This window comes from Parasteatoda tepidariorum, unplaced genomic scaffold, assembly GCF_982258835.1.
Source record: "Parasteatoda tepidariorum strain Cologne lab strain unplaced genomic scaffold, Ptep-v5.0 scaffold_142, whole genome shotgun sequence".
Classification (NCBI taxonomy): Eukaryota; Metazoa; Arthropoda; class Arachnida; order Araneae; family Theridiidae; genus Parasteatoda; species Parasteatoda tepidariorum.
The window spans coordinates 32,508-46,297 of NW_028257501.1; the positions used below are offsets into that span (position 1 = coordinate 32,508).

Genomic DNA, 13,790 nt, shown 5'->3' on the forward strand with positions numbered 1-13,790 from the left:
TCATTTAGGGGGTACACAGCGTGACCCTAAACTTTACTATGTATGCCTATGCGAAATAGAGTGTTCTGAGATGCTTAAAATGAAGAAATAAGCGTTCTAAAATGCTTTAAAAATCCAAAGACATCTTTCAATGGTTAACTAACGCAAGGCGCAATATCAGACCTTAATATTGACCCATAATATTTAAATTGGACCAGGTATTATATTACAGGGTAATAGTGTACCCTACCACAGGAAATAATTATAGGTCAATTAGGGGGTACACTATGTATATTTTAAATAGTGCATTAAAACAAGGAAATACGAAAACACTTTTCTATGTTAACTAACGGCACGGTATCGGACCTTAATATTGACCTATAATTTTTAAATTGTACCACGTATTATATTACAGGGTAATAGTGTACCTTACCACAGGAAATAATTATAGGTCAATTAGGTGGTACACAGCGTGACCCTAAAATTTACTATGTATGCCTATGCGAAATAGAGTGTTCTGAGAAGCTTAAAATGAAGAAATAAGCGTTCTAAAATGCTTTAAAAATTCAAAGACATCTTTCAATGGTTAACTAACGCAAAGCGCGATATCAGACCTTAATATGGAACCATAATATTTCAATTGGACCAGGTATTATATTACAGGGTAATTGTGTACCCTACAACAGGAAATAATTATAGGTCAATTAGGGGGTACACTATGTATGTTTTAAATAGTGCATTAAAACAAGAAAATACGAAGACACTTTTCTATGTTAACTAACGGCACGGTATCGGACCTTAATATTGACCTATAATTTTTAAATTGGACCACGTATTATATTACAGGGTTATAGTGTACCCTACCACAGGAAATAATTATAGGTCAATTAGGGGGTACACAGAGTGACCCTAAAGTTTACTATGTATGCCGTTGCGAAATAAAGTGTTCTGAGAAGCTTAAAATGAGGAAATAAGCGTTCTAAAATGCTTTAAAAATTCAAACACATTTTTCTATGTTAACTAACGGCACGGTATCGGATCTTATTATTGACCTATAATTTTTAAATTGGACCACGTATTATATTACAGGGAAATAGTGTACCCTACCACAGGAAATAATTATAGGTCATTTAGGGGGTACACAGCGTGACCCTAAACTTTACTATGTATGCCTATGCGAAATAGAGTGTTCTGAGATGCTTAAAATGAAGAAATAAGCGTTCTAAAATGCTTTAAAAATCCAAAGACATCTTTCAATGGTTAACTAACGCAAGGCGCAATATCAGACCTTAATATTGACCCATAATATTTAAATTGGACCAGGTATTATATTACAGGGTAATAGTGTACCCTACCACAGGAAATAATTATAGGTCAATTAGGGGGTACACTATGTATATTTTAAATAGTGCATTAAAACAAGGAAATACGAAAACACTTTTCTATGTTAACTAACGGCACGGTATCGGACCTTAATATTGACCTATAATTTTTAAATTGTACCACGTATTATATTACAGGGTAATAGTGTACCTTACCACAGGAAATAATTATAGGTCAATTAGGTGGTACACAGCGTGACCCTAAAATTTACTATGTATGCCTATGCGAAATAGAGTGTTCTGAGAAGCTTAAAATGAAGAAATAAGCGTTCTAAAATGCTTTAAAAATTCAAAGACATCTTTCAATGGTTAACTAACGCAAAGCGCGATATCAGACCTTAATATGGAACCATAATATTTCAATTGGACCAGGTATTATATTACAGGGTAATTGTGTACCCTACAACAGGAAATAATTATAGGTCAATTAGGGGGTACACTATGTATGTTTTAAATAGTGCATTAAAACAAGAAAATACGAAGACACTTTTCTATGTTAACTAACGGCACGGTATCGGACCTTAATATTGACCTATAATTTTTAAATTGGACCACGTATTATATTACAGGGTTATAGTGTACCCTACCACAGGAAATAATTATAGGTCAATTAGGGGGTACACAGAGTGACCCTAAAGTTTACTATGTATGCCGTTGCGAAATAAAGTGTTCTGAGAAGCTTAAAATGAGGAAATAAGCGTTCTAAAATGCTTTAAAAATTCAAAGACATTTTTCTATGTTAACTAACGGCACGGTATCGGATCTTATTATTGACCTATAATTTTTAAATTGGACCACGTATTATATTACAGGGAAATAGTGTACCCTACCACAGGAAATAATTATAGGTCATTTAGGGGGTACACAGCGTGACCCTAAACTTTACTATGTATGCCTATGCGAAATAGAGTGTTCTGAGATGCTTAAAATGAAGAAATAAGCGTTCTAAAATGCTTTAAAAATTCAAAGACATCTTTCAATGGTTAACTAACGCAAGGCGCAATATCAGACCTTAATATTGACCCATAATATTTAAATTGGACCAGGTATTATATTACAGGGTAATAGTGTACCCTACCACAGGAAATAATTATAGGTCAATTAGGGGGTACACTATGTATATTTTAAATAGTGCATTAAAACAAGGAAATACGAAGACACTTTTCTATGTTAACTAACGGCACGGTATCGGACCTTAATATTGACCTATAATTTTTAAATTGGACCACGTAATATATTACAGGGTTATAGTGTACCCTACCACAGGAAATAATTATAGGTCATTTAGGGGGTACACAGCGTGACCCTAAATTTTACTATGTATGCCTATGCGAAATAGAGTGCTCTGAGAAGCTTAAAATGAAGAAATAAGCGTTCTAAAATGCTTTAAAAATTCAAAGACATCTTTCAATGGTTAACTAACGCAAGGCGCAATATCAGACCTTAATATTGACCCATAATATTTAAATTGGACCAGGTATTATATTACAGGGTAATAGTGTACCCCACCATAGGAAATAATTATAGGTCAATTAGGGGGTACACAGCGTGACCCTAAAGTTTACTATGTATGCCTATGCGAAATAAAGTGTTCTGAGAAGCTTAAAATGAGGAAATAAGCGTTCTAAAATGCTTTAAAAAATCAAAGACATTTTTCTATGTTAACTAACGGCACGGTATCGGACCTTAATATTGACCTATAATTTTTAAATTGGACCACGTATTATATTACAGGGTAATAGTGTACCCTACCACAGGATATAATTATAGGTCATTTAGGGGGTACACAGCGTGACCCTAAATTTTACTATGTATGCCTATGCGAAATAGAGTGTTCTGAGATGCTTAAAATGAAGAAATAAGCGTTCTAAAACGCAAGGCGCAATATCAGACCTTAATATTGACCCATAATATTTAAATTGGAATAGGTATTATATTACAGGGTAATAGTGTACCCTACCACAGGAAATAATTATAGGTCAATTAGGGGGTACACTATGTATATTTTAAATAGTGCATTAAAACAAGGAAATACGAAGACACTTTTCTATGTTAACTAACGTCACGGTATCGGAACTTAATATTGACCTATAATTTTTAAATTGGACCACGTATTATATTACAGGGTTATAGTGTACCCTACCACAGGAAATAATTATAGGTCAATTAGGGGGTACACAGAGAGACCCTAAAGTTTACTATGTATGTATATGCGAAATAAAGTGTTCTGAGAAGCTTAAAATGAGGAAATAAGCGTTCTAAAATGCTTTAAAAATTCAAAGACATTTTTCAATGTTAACTAACGGCACGGTATCGGACCTTAATATTGACCTATAATTTTTAAATTGGACCACGTATTATATTACAGGGTAATAGTGTACCCTACCACAGGAAATAATTATAGGTCATTTAGGGGGTACACAGCGTGACCCTAAATTTTACTATGTATGCTTATGCGAAATAGAGTGTTCTGAGAAGCTTAAAATAAAGAAATAAGCGTTCTAAAATGCTTTAAAAATTCAAAGACATCTTTCAATGGTTAACTAGCGCAAGGCGCAATATCAGACCTTAATATTGACCCATAATATTTAAATTGGACCAGGTATTATATTACAGGGTAATAGTGTACCCTACCACAGGAAATAATTATAGGTCAATTAGGGGGTACACTATGTATATTTTAAATAGTGCATTAAAACAAGGAAATACGAAGACACTTTTCTATGTTAACTAACTGCACGGTATCGGACCTTAAAATTGACCTATAATTTTTAAATTGTACCACGTATTATATTACAGGGTAATAGTGTACCTTACCACAGGAAATAATTATAGGTCAATTAGGTGGTACACAGCGTGACCCTAAAATTTACTATGTATGCCTATGCGAAATAGAGTGTTCTGAGAAGCTTAAAATGAAGAAATAAGCGTTCTAAAATGCTTTAAAAATTCAAAGACATCTTTCAATGGTTAACTAACGCAAGGCGCAATATCAGACCTTAATATTGACCCATAATATTTAAATTGGACCAGGTATTATATTACAGGGTAATAGTGTACCCTACCACAGGAAATAATTATAGGTCAATTAGGGGGTACACTATGTATATTTTAAATAGTGCATTAAAACAAGGAAATACGAAGACACTTTTCTATGTTAACTAACGGCACGGTATCGGACCTTAATATTGACCTATAATTTTTAAATTGGACCACGTATTATATTACAGGGTTATAGTGTACCCATCACAGGAAATAATTATAGGTCAATTAGGGGGTACACAGAGAGACCCTAAAGTTTACTATGTATACTTATGCGAAATAGAGTGTTCTGAGAAGCTTAAAATGAAGAAATAAGCGTTCTAAAATGCTTTAAAAATTCAAAGACATTTTTCAATGTTAACTAACGGCACGGTATCGGTCCTTAATATTGACCTATAATTTTTAAATTGGACCACGTATTATATTACAGGGTAATAGTGTACCCTACCACAGGAAATAATTATAGGTCATTTAGGGGGTACACAGCGTGACCCTAAATTTTACTATGTATACTTATGCGAAATAGAGTGTTCTGAGAAGCTTAAAATGAAGAAATAAGCGTTCTAAAATGCTTTAAAAATTCAAAGACATCTTTCAATGGTTAACTAACGCAAGGCGCAATATCAGACCTTAATATTGACCCATAATATTTAAATTGGACCAGGTATTATATTACAGGGTAATAGTGTACCCTACCACAGGAAATAATTATAGGTCAATTAGGGGGTACACAGCGTGACCCTAAAATTTACTATGTATGCCTATGCGAAATAGAGTGTTCTGAGAAGCTTAAAATGAAGAAATAAGCGTTCTAAAATGCTTTAAAAATTCAAAGACATCTTTCAATGGTTAACTAACGCAAGGCGCAATATCAGACCTTAATATTGACCCATAATATTTAAATTGGACCAGGTATTATATTACAGGGTAATAGTGTACCCTACCACAGGAAATAATTATAGGTCAATTAGGGGGTACACTATGTATATTTTAAATAGTGCATTAAAACAAGGAAATACGAAGACACTTTTCTATGTTAACTAACGACACGGTATCGGACCTTAATATTGACCTATAATTTTTAAATTGGACCACGTATTATATTACAGGGTTATAGTGTACCCATCACAGGAAATAATTATAGGTCAATTAGGGGGTACACAGAGAGACCCTAAAGTTTACTATGTATGCCTATGCGAATTAAAGTGTTCTGAGAAGCTTAAAATGAGGAAATAAGCGTTCTAAAATGCTTTAAAAATTCAAAGACATTTTTCAATGTTAACTAACGGCACGGTATCGGTCCTTAATATTGACCTATAATTTTTAAATTGGACCACGTATTATATTACAGGGTAATAGTGTACCCTACCACAGGAAATAATTATAGGTCATTTAGGGGGTACACAGCGTGACCCTAAATTTTACTATGTATACTTATGCGAAATAGAGTGTTCTGAGAAGCTTAAAATGAAGAAATAAGCGTTCTAAAATGCTTTAAAAATTCAAAGACATCTTTCAATGGTTACCCAAGACAAATTTTATGATGGTTTTTCTTTGATGGACCAACATGAACATGATGGTAACCATCATGAATTTCCATCAAAAACCATCATATTTTATGATGGTACCAACAAGACTGACCATCACCTCATATTAGGAATTGGAACAAATTTATGTTGGACCAACATGAACAAAACCACCATGGTATGATGGTATTTTCCGATAGTCCAACAAATAAATCCATCAAGAACCAACATGGTTTGATGGTAGTTTTCGATAGCCCAACAAAAAAATTAATCAGGAACCAACATATGTTGTTGGTCTCAACTTATATTCCATCAAAAACCATCTTAATTCCTGATGGTACCTACAAGACTGACCATCACCTCATATTAGGAATTGGAACAAATTTTTGTTGGGCCAACATAGACAAAACCAACATAGTTTGATGGTGTTTTTCAATGGTCCAACAAAAAATCCATTAAGAACCAACATAGTTTGATGGTATTTTTTGATGGTCCAACAAAAAAATTTATCAGGAACCAACATATTTTGATGGTATTTTTCAATGGTCCAACAAAAAAAAAATCCATCAAAAACCAACATGGCTTGATGGTATTTTTTGATGGTCCAACAAAAAAATTTATCAGGAACCAACTTATTTTGATGGTATTTTTTTCAATGGTCCAACAAAAAAAAAATCCATCAAAAACCAACATGGTTTGATGGTATTTTTTGATGGTCCAACAAAAAAATTTATCAGGAACCAACATACTTTGATGGTATTTTTCAATGGTCCAACAAAAAAAAATCCATCAAAAGCCAACATGGTTTGATGGTACTTTTCAATAACCCAACAAAGAAAATCCATCAAAAACCAATGTGGTTTGATGGTATTTTTTGATGGTCCAACACAAAAAATAATCAGGAACCAACTTATTTTGTTGGTTACCAACTTACATTCCATCAAAAACCAGCTTAATTTCTGCTGCCACCATCAAGACTGACCATCACCCCATGTTAGAAAACCTACGTGTGTTGATCGTTTCCAACTTAATGTCACAAAACCATTTTATTCTTTGGTACCATCAAGATAGACCATCACTTCATATTAGAATTTGGAACAACCTATGTTGAACAAATATGAGCTAATCTAACTTTGCTCCATAGTTTAACAAAACACAAATGAACGAATTTCAACAACAATCATACTAATTCTTGATTATACCGTAAAGACTAGCCTTTACCCATATTTCAGTTTGTTTGTTGATACATAAAAAACCAATATATATAGCTGTTTTCATTATGGTGAACCACTAAGTACATTGTAAAAAAAAATTGGCTGGTTACAACTATAACTTTTCACAATCCATGTATTTTTTAATAAGCATGATTGGAACATCCTTACGTTAGTCCAATTTACATTTGAAAATAATATATAAAGTTTTATTGTATGGAATACTATGTCAATATCGGCTATGATTATGTAGAAGTTTCATTATAATATTGAAATTAAATTAAGCAAAGTTAAAGCTTGATACTCTAATCATTTGGCGGACCCTAACTTACAGAAAGTTTTTTTTCCTACATTTAAAACAAGATAGCATTCCATAATTTATTTTTAATTTAACATTAAGATTGAAGAGAAAAAAAATTTCCTATAGTTTATAAGTACAATTTACAAAAAATATATAATAGATTTCAAAAAATAGAATTTTGATAAATAAAGATAAACATGTAAATTGAAAACATTTATTTAAATACATTTATACTTTTAATAATTTTTTTTTACACATATAATCTACAAAAGTATTTGACATATATAAATGTTGAATTTCAATATACAATATTGATGAACTTCGTTCCCATAAATTCTCGAATTATAACTGCAAAATAAAAAAATCAAATTAAAACACATAAGATAAACAAATGACAGTAGCTGTTTGCTTATTTTTATGCTGAAAATAACAGGTCTGCCAGCTTATACGCATTTTAAAAAATATTTTATAAAGTGGTGGACATTTAAAAATCAAAGCTTTAAAAATTTTTTGTTAAATTTGCCAACAGCCTTAAAACAAAAGACCTAGAACAAAATCGCATTGCATATGAACGAATTTATGAGTATTGGCATGGAAAATTGGTTAAAATAAATAGAAAATAATATCCTAAAACATTAACTTATGTAGCACTAGAATAAATATTTGAAAAAAAAAGCGTAGAAAGTTGACAGTCCTGTAATAATAATGAAAACATATAAAATAAATATAGTCCTGGGTGAAAATATTGCATAATTTTTAACACTAGAAAAACTGAACATTGCTGTATACCTTAAAAAGACTGAGGGGGTTAGTGATTAGACATCCAAAATCTTAATATAATTATTTAATAAAAATATATTATAGGCTTGATCATTGAAATTCTGTGGTATTTCATTCTAATTAGTTAATGAAAATATTTGATTAAACTAAACACTGTATTTTTAACATGTTTCTATATTGCTAAGGCATGAATGATTAAATAAGCACTTAAATTGGAACAATTTAAGGAAGGTCAGAAATACTCAGCACTTTCAGTAAGTTAGTGTTTGAATGAACAAGTACAGCATCTCTTTAATTTTTTTTCAATCCTAACTTATTGGAAATTCTCTCCTAAAACCAAAAGTAAAATTGTTTTCTTTTGCCAAATGTTTACTTATTTAGTTATTAAACATTTATACTAAAAAAAGGCCTCTGTAAGTAATGCAATCAAAAACGATTCCTGATTCGTTATGAGGCCACATGTGCTGCCTCCATCTGCTAAGGCTATTTTAGTTTTGATATCACTTACATCATACCATTCTAACACCTTTTTACTGAACTAAAAAATTTTAAATATTCAGAACTAGAAAATTACGTTAACTATTAACAATGTTTCAGTGGGTACCATTGAATTTTAACATTATAAAAATACATTATATCAAACCCACGTTTTCATTCAGCTACATTAGGACAAAATTTATAATACAGTTAGTTATTGACCATGTGAAATAGTAGGATTTAATCACAAAAAATCAAATGAAAGCTAGAATGTATTGGGTTTCATAGCACAGCTATTGTAAATTAATGGCAGATGGACAAGTGTGGTATAGTAAAATTATGTTTACGGAAAGTACATGTTTTTTGCTTAAAAGAAACTTTACAAATGGTACAAGTAAAGTAATAAAATGTTTTTTGGGAGTTTCAATGAATTCTGAATGCATGAAGAATTAAATTATAAAAATATAAGACTGTAATTATAGAGAAACCAAAAAAATATGAAAGGGGTTAATTTGGCTTCTTTTGTCTTTCTAGTGTTAAATTTATAAGGGAAAATTGTTTTAAGGAAAAGAAGTAATCAGTAAACAAAACAATTAGAAGCTTAACAGCAGTAAAAATATGATTTCTCTCTTATTCAAAAATAAATAAATAAAATTACTGTAAAATAAATTATACATTAACTATTCTTCAATAAATATTAGCAATTAGGAAAAATTATTTTTGATGGATAAAAATAAAATATTTCATTGATTAATAAGAGAAAAAAAAGACATCTAATTTTGGCTCAACCAAATATTTGCTTTGTTATATAATATTTAAGCTTTTACAACTGTGTAAACTTTTAAATATTTTATACTTGTAAGCAATTGAAAACTATAATAAATATAAGCTAAATAATGAAGAATTTAAATGTAGTACCTTATTACAGTTTATTGGAATGTGTTTTAAAGAATAAAAAATTAATAATATAAAAATTTGAATTCAATTTTCTTATTTTAAATAAGATAGAAATTTAACAGACGAAATATAATCTTTAACCCATTTCTTAAAAGTTGTTGAATATATGAAAATAATAGGTATAATTATTGCTATTGCTTGGAAGAAAGTTAAAGATTAAACATTAATAAATTACAATTCTACATCTGTTTAATAAAACTGTTGCCCTGCATTAAAATGCAATATACAGTGAAACCTCCAGGAAAGATCACCTCTACGTTGAGATCTCTATTTACAACCACTTTAGGGAGGCAAGGTATTTTTTCCATGGACTTTAGCAGAGACCATAAAAACCTCTCCCAGCAATTGGGCGAAATCTCTGCACAAGATGAGGAAAAGGTCAAATAAGGAAACACAATAAAATATCAAAACAAATAAGTAGTTTAAAATGTATTCTAAATATTTGCTTGGTTTTTATTTAAAGAATTATTTCTGATGATCTCTCAGATATCTGCAACCTCATGTTGTAGTCAAATTGCACTAAATACTATAATTTAGTAATCAGAGTTGAATGATTTATTTTTGATTAATCAGTAATTTTTGTTGGATTACTTTTAGCTATTTTAAGTATATAAAAAAAGTTAATTAGAAAAAACTCAGCATCTGAAACAAACAAATCCCTTCTCATCTTTTACAGCTGATTTTTATGAAGAAAAAAAATTAAATGCTAACTTAAAAACATAATTTCTTATTTATTTAAAATAACTATACCATACATAGTTGGTACATTTTGTTTCACACATAATTATATTAGAAGGGATAATTTCTATTAACATAAAATTTTATTCACCCATCCAGTTTTCACGACATCAACACAAGGAACATTTCAATACCAAGAGAATGACAGTCTATAATTAAAATCGTTTGCGAAAAATCACGTAACTTTGAGTCGATGAAGGTAACACCTCTAAGAACAACCAACCTCCATTCCCAAGTCCATTTTACCGAGAAACAGAGAGTGGTCTCTCCTGAGAGGTTTTCATTGTATAATTATGTCCATTATGTGAGATGCAATTCTTACTAATTTCGTTAATTTTTGCAAACAAACTATGAAGTCTTAGAAATAAGATATACAAATTCTTAAGTCCAGAACAGTAAGCCGGAAAAATGACTTCAATACTCCAAAAATTATTAGTAATAAAATAATAAGGTTGTCCTAAACGAAGACTTTAACAAAAAAGCAAACGATCAGTTAACAAATATAAAATATTCAACTAATTATCTGGTGACAAAACTGTCACTTCATTCGACTTTTTCAAGAAAATTTTAAAAGACAAAATAAGTTTAAAAAAACTAAAAGCAACGGTAGTGACAACAGTAAGAAAAAATAGGACACATTAAAAATATTTATTTCCAAAAGAAATGTCAAGCGTTTGACTCAGCTTATAATTTCTTTAACAGAATTTTCTTTTTGTTTCTAATGCTACAAAAAACTCACAACATTTTTTTAAAAATCTTATTTTAAAAATCATTTCGAATACTGAGAAACAAAAACATTATAAATTATTAGAAATGAAATGAGGCTTTAGTAATGCTACAGCTTTGGCCCATACCACTATGTGACTGTGATTTGCAATTTTTTGAAAATTTTCCAAATAACAACTCTTAATGCTATGCAAAAACTCAAATTAATACTTATGTCAGATATCGAAATTTTGATTCACAAGTACGATGGCGACAAGTAAATTGGAAACCTTATTTTTAAACCTTAATTACTTCAGGTTTTTTTAAATTTTTGTAAACAAAGTGCCTTCCAGGATCTTGTATATTTTAGAAAGTTTCGAGTTTGATATTTTTAGATACACAGAAATCACTCCAGATTATGAAATAAAAGTTAGACATTATAAAAAGAAATTTACACATTTAATTGAAGAAAAATTAAAAAACACTTCTTAATTCTAAATTTTAAAATGAAAATGATTATTTTTTGCACTAACAAAACTTACCCATCCTCTCAAACAGATGAATGGAAACTAAATCCTAATGATCAACAGATTCTACGTTCAAATGTTCCTTTTAACTCATCCAAAGTAATGAACTGAAAAGAAAGTCAATTAATAGAAAAAAATAAATTGCATTTCGTTGATCTAAATAGGAAATACCTTGCTTAGAATGGAAAGAAGATTTTAAAAGAAATATTTATGTTTACAACAATTTTCAGCAAATTACGCTCGTATAAGGATAATAAAATGGTAATAAACAATCTTAAAATTGTAGTAAATTTTCAGTCACTTTACAGAATATAAACAAAAATGTGAATATGGGTATCGCTATCAGAACATTTGTCGTTCATACAATTGATAAAATAGCAGGAGTGAATTTAAAGTAGTTTTATAGTAGTTTAATTGTTAGATACTTTATCTTTAACTGCTTTACATAATATAGATGTGTGCATTGTGGATAACAAAAAAGCTCACATCAAACTATCATGAAAGATTGGGAAAACAGAAGATCATAGCAATAAAATGAAAAAAAAAAAAACAAAATTGCTTATTAATGTTTAGAGCTGGTGTTGTAGGATACCAGTCTTAAAATTTAGTCTCAAAAGTTATGTGCTCAGTGACTTAATTCTAAGATTCGGGACACAAAGCCTTATTGCAACACTTTGGGCTACCTAAACCCCTTTCGAATCTCAATCTCAGAAGAGATTATCTCGTGAGATTCAGTCAGACGCATAAACATATGTCTTTCCATGCGAAGGAGGTTCAGGATTTTGGAACTTTGCCATATGCACCGAGTGTTTGCGTACGACAATTGTATTCGCTTCTGAATGACGATCTTACACCAGAGACTAAATTCAAAAGACTTTCAACAGCATTAATCACAATTATTTTATCCATCATTTTCTATGTTATAAATATCTTTTAGATAACATCAATAAAAAATTTATTTATTTATTTTAATTCCCACTGTTTATGTTAAAGACCAAGGGACTGTCTAGATTTTTTTGAAAGGTACCTGTTTCGTGAAAATTTAGACATAATTTGTGAAAATTATAAATTATATTAAAAAATCAACATAAAAATATGGATTTATCATTTCGTATGAGACACAAAAATAAAATTTTAGTATTATGTGAAACTACCGTTTTTCTTCAAGTTGAATTGTTGAAGGTACCGCTAAACGGTAATAAATTTGGCTTGGACAGACCTCTGAAGACAGATAATTTTATCAATGTTTAATTATTATTTATTTTAAACAGAGAATTAATTGTTATCAAAATTGAATCTGAATAAATTAGGGAATAGATAGCGGTTAGATAGAATCTGAATAGATATCGGTTTATTTTTTATAAAAAGGGGGTTGATTTATTGGTATCAAAGTTCAGGCAGAGCCTTCAAAAACGATTAGGGAGAATACTGATGGTAGATGAAATAATAATAGAATTCATGATTTGTCCCCAGCCAATTTATAGCTCGAGTTCCACATAATTTTTTAATAAACATTGCACTTTTACACAAGAAGGTAAAGAATAAAAATAAATGGAGATTTCCGTACCATGATCTGTGGAAGTATAATCACCAAGTCTTGAAATTTCCGGACAGTGTCCCGAGAGAAACAAAAAAAAACATTACTGAAAGGGACCAAATCGAAAGGTATAACTCATAGCCATCCCCGGGCAAACATCTACGTGTTATTTTTAAAAACATTAACAAGTTTAAAATCTACTTGGTACCTTGGCAATTGCAGTTGGCACGACAGATCACTATACGGAAATATCCCCTATAAATTATCTAGAAGAAAAGGTACTGAAAATATAATTAAAAGAATAAATAATTTTATAAAAACTTACGTGATTGCACCGGCACGAGAGGGTACGAGGGTGAACAGTCAACAAACAATTAAGAAGTTGAGCTGATATTTTGCTGCTCGCCCCAAACGTAAAATTTGAAAAGAGCACTTAAGTACTATTCACACTGCACTCCTAAATTGAGATTGATGCAGGGTCGAATGTATAGAAGCAACAAGAAAAGCTAAAGAAACATGCACGCTGAGCGAATGCTATTTAATTTTATGAAGCAAGAATGCGAAACTTTTTGTGAGGAATTAAAGCATACTCTGGAATTTTAACAAAGCAATATAAAGTGTTTTTTTT

At 30.4% G+C, this 13,790-nt stretch overlaps 1 long non-coding RNA gene across 1 annotated transcript; it reads right to left on the bottom strand.

Moving 5' to 3' along the window:
- Positions 1–7,641: 7,641 nt before the first annotated feature.
- LOC147800784 (uncharacterized) lies at positions 7,642–13,547 on the bottom strand. Its single transcript, XR_015431197.1, has 3 exons — positions 13,488–13,547; positions 11,641–11,732; positions 7,642–7,789 (listed from the first exon to the last, which is right to left on the bottom strand). It is a non-coding gene; the product is annotated as an uncharacterized LOC147800784 (long non-coding RNA).
- Between the last annotated feature and the right edge of the window lie 243 nt (positions 13,548–13,790).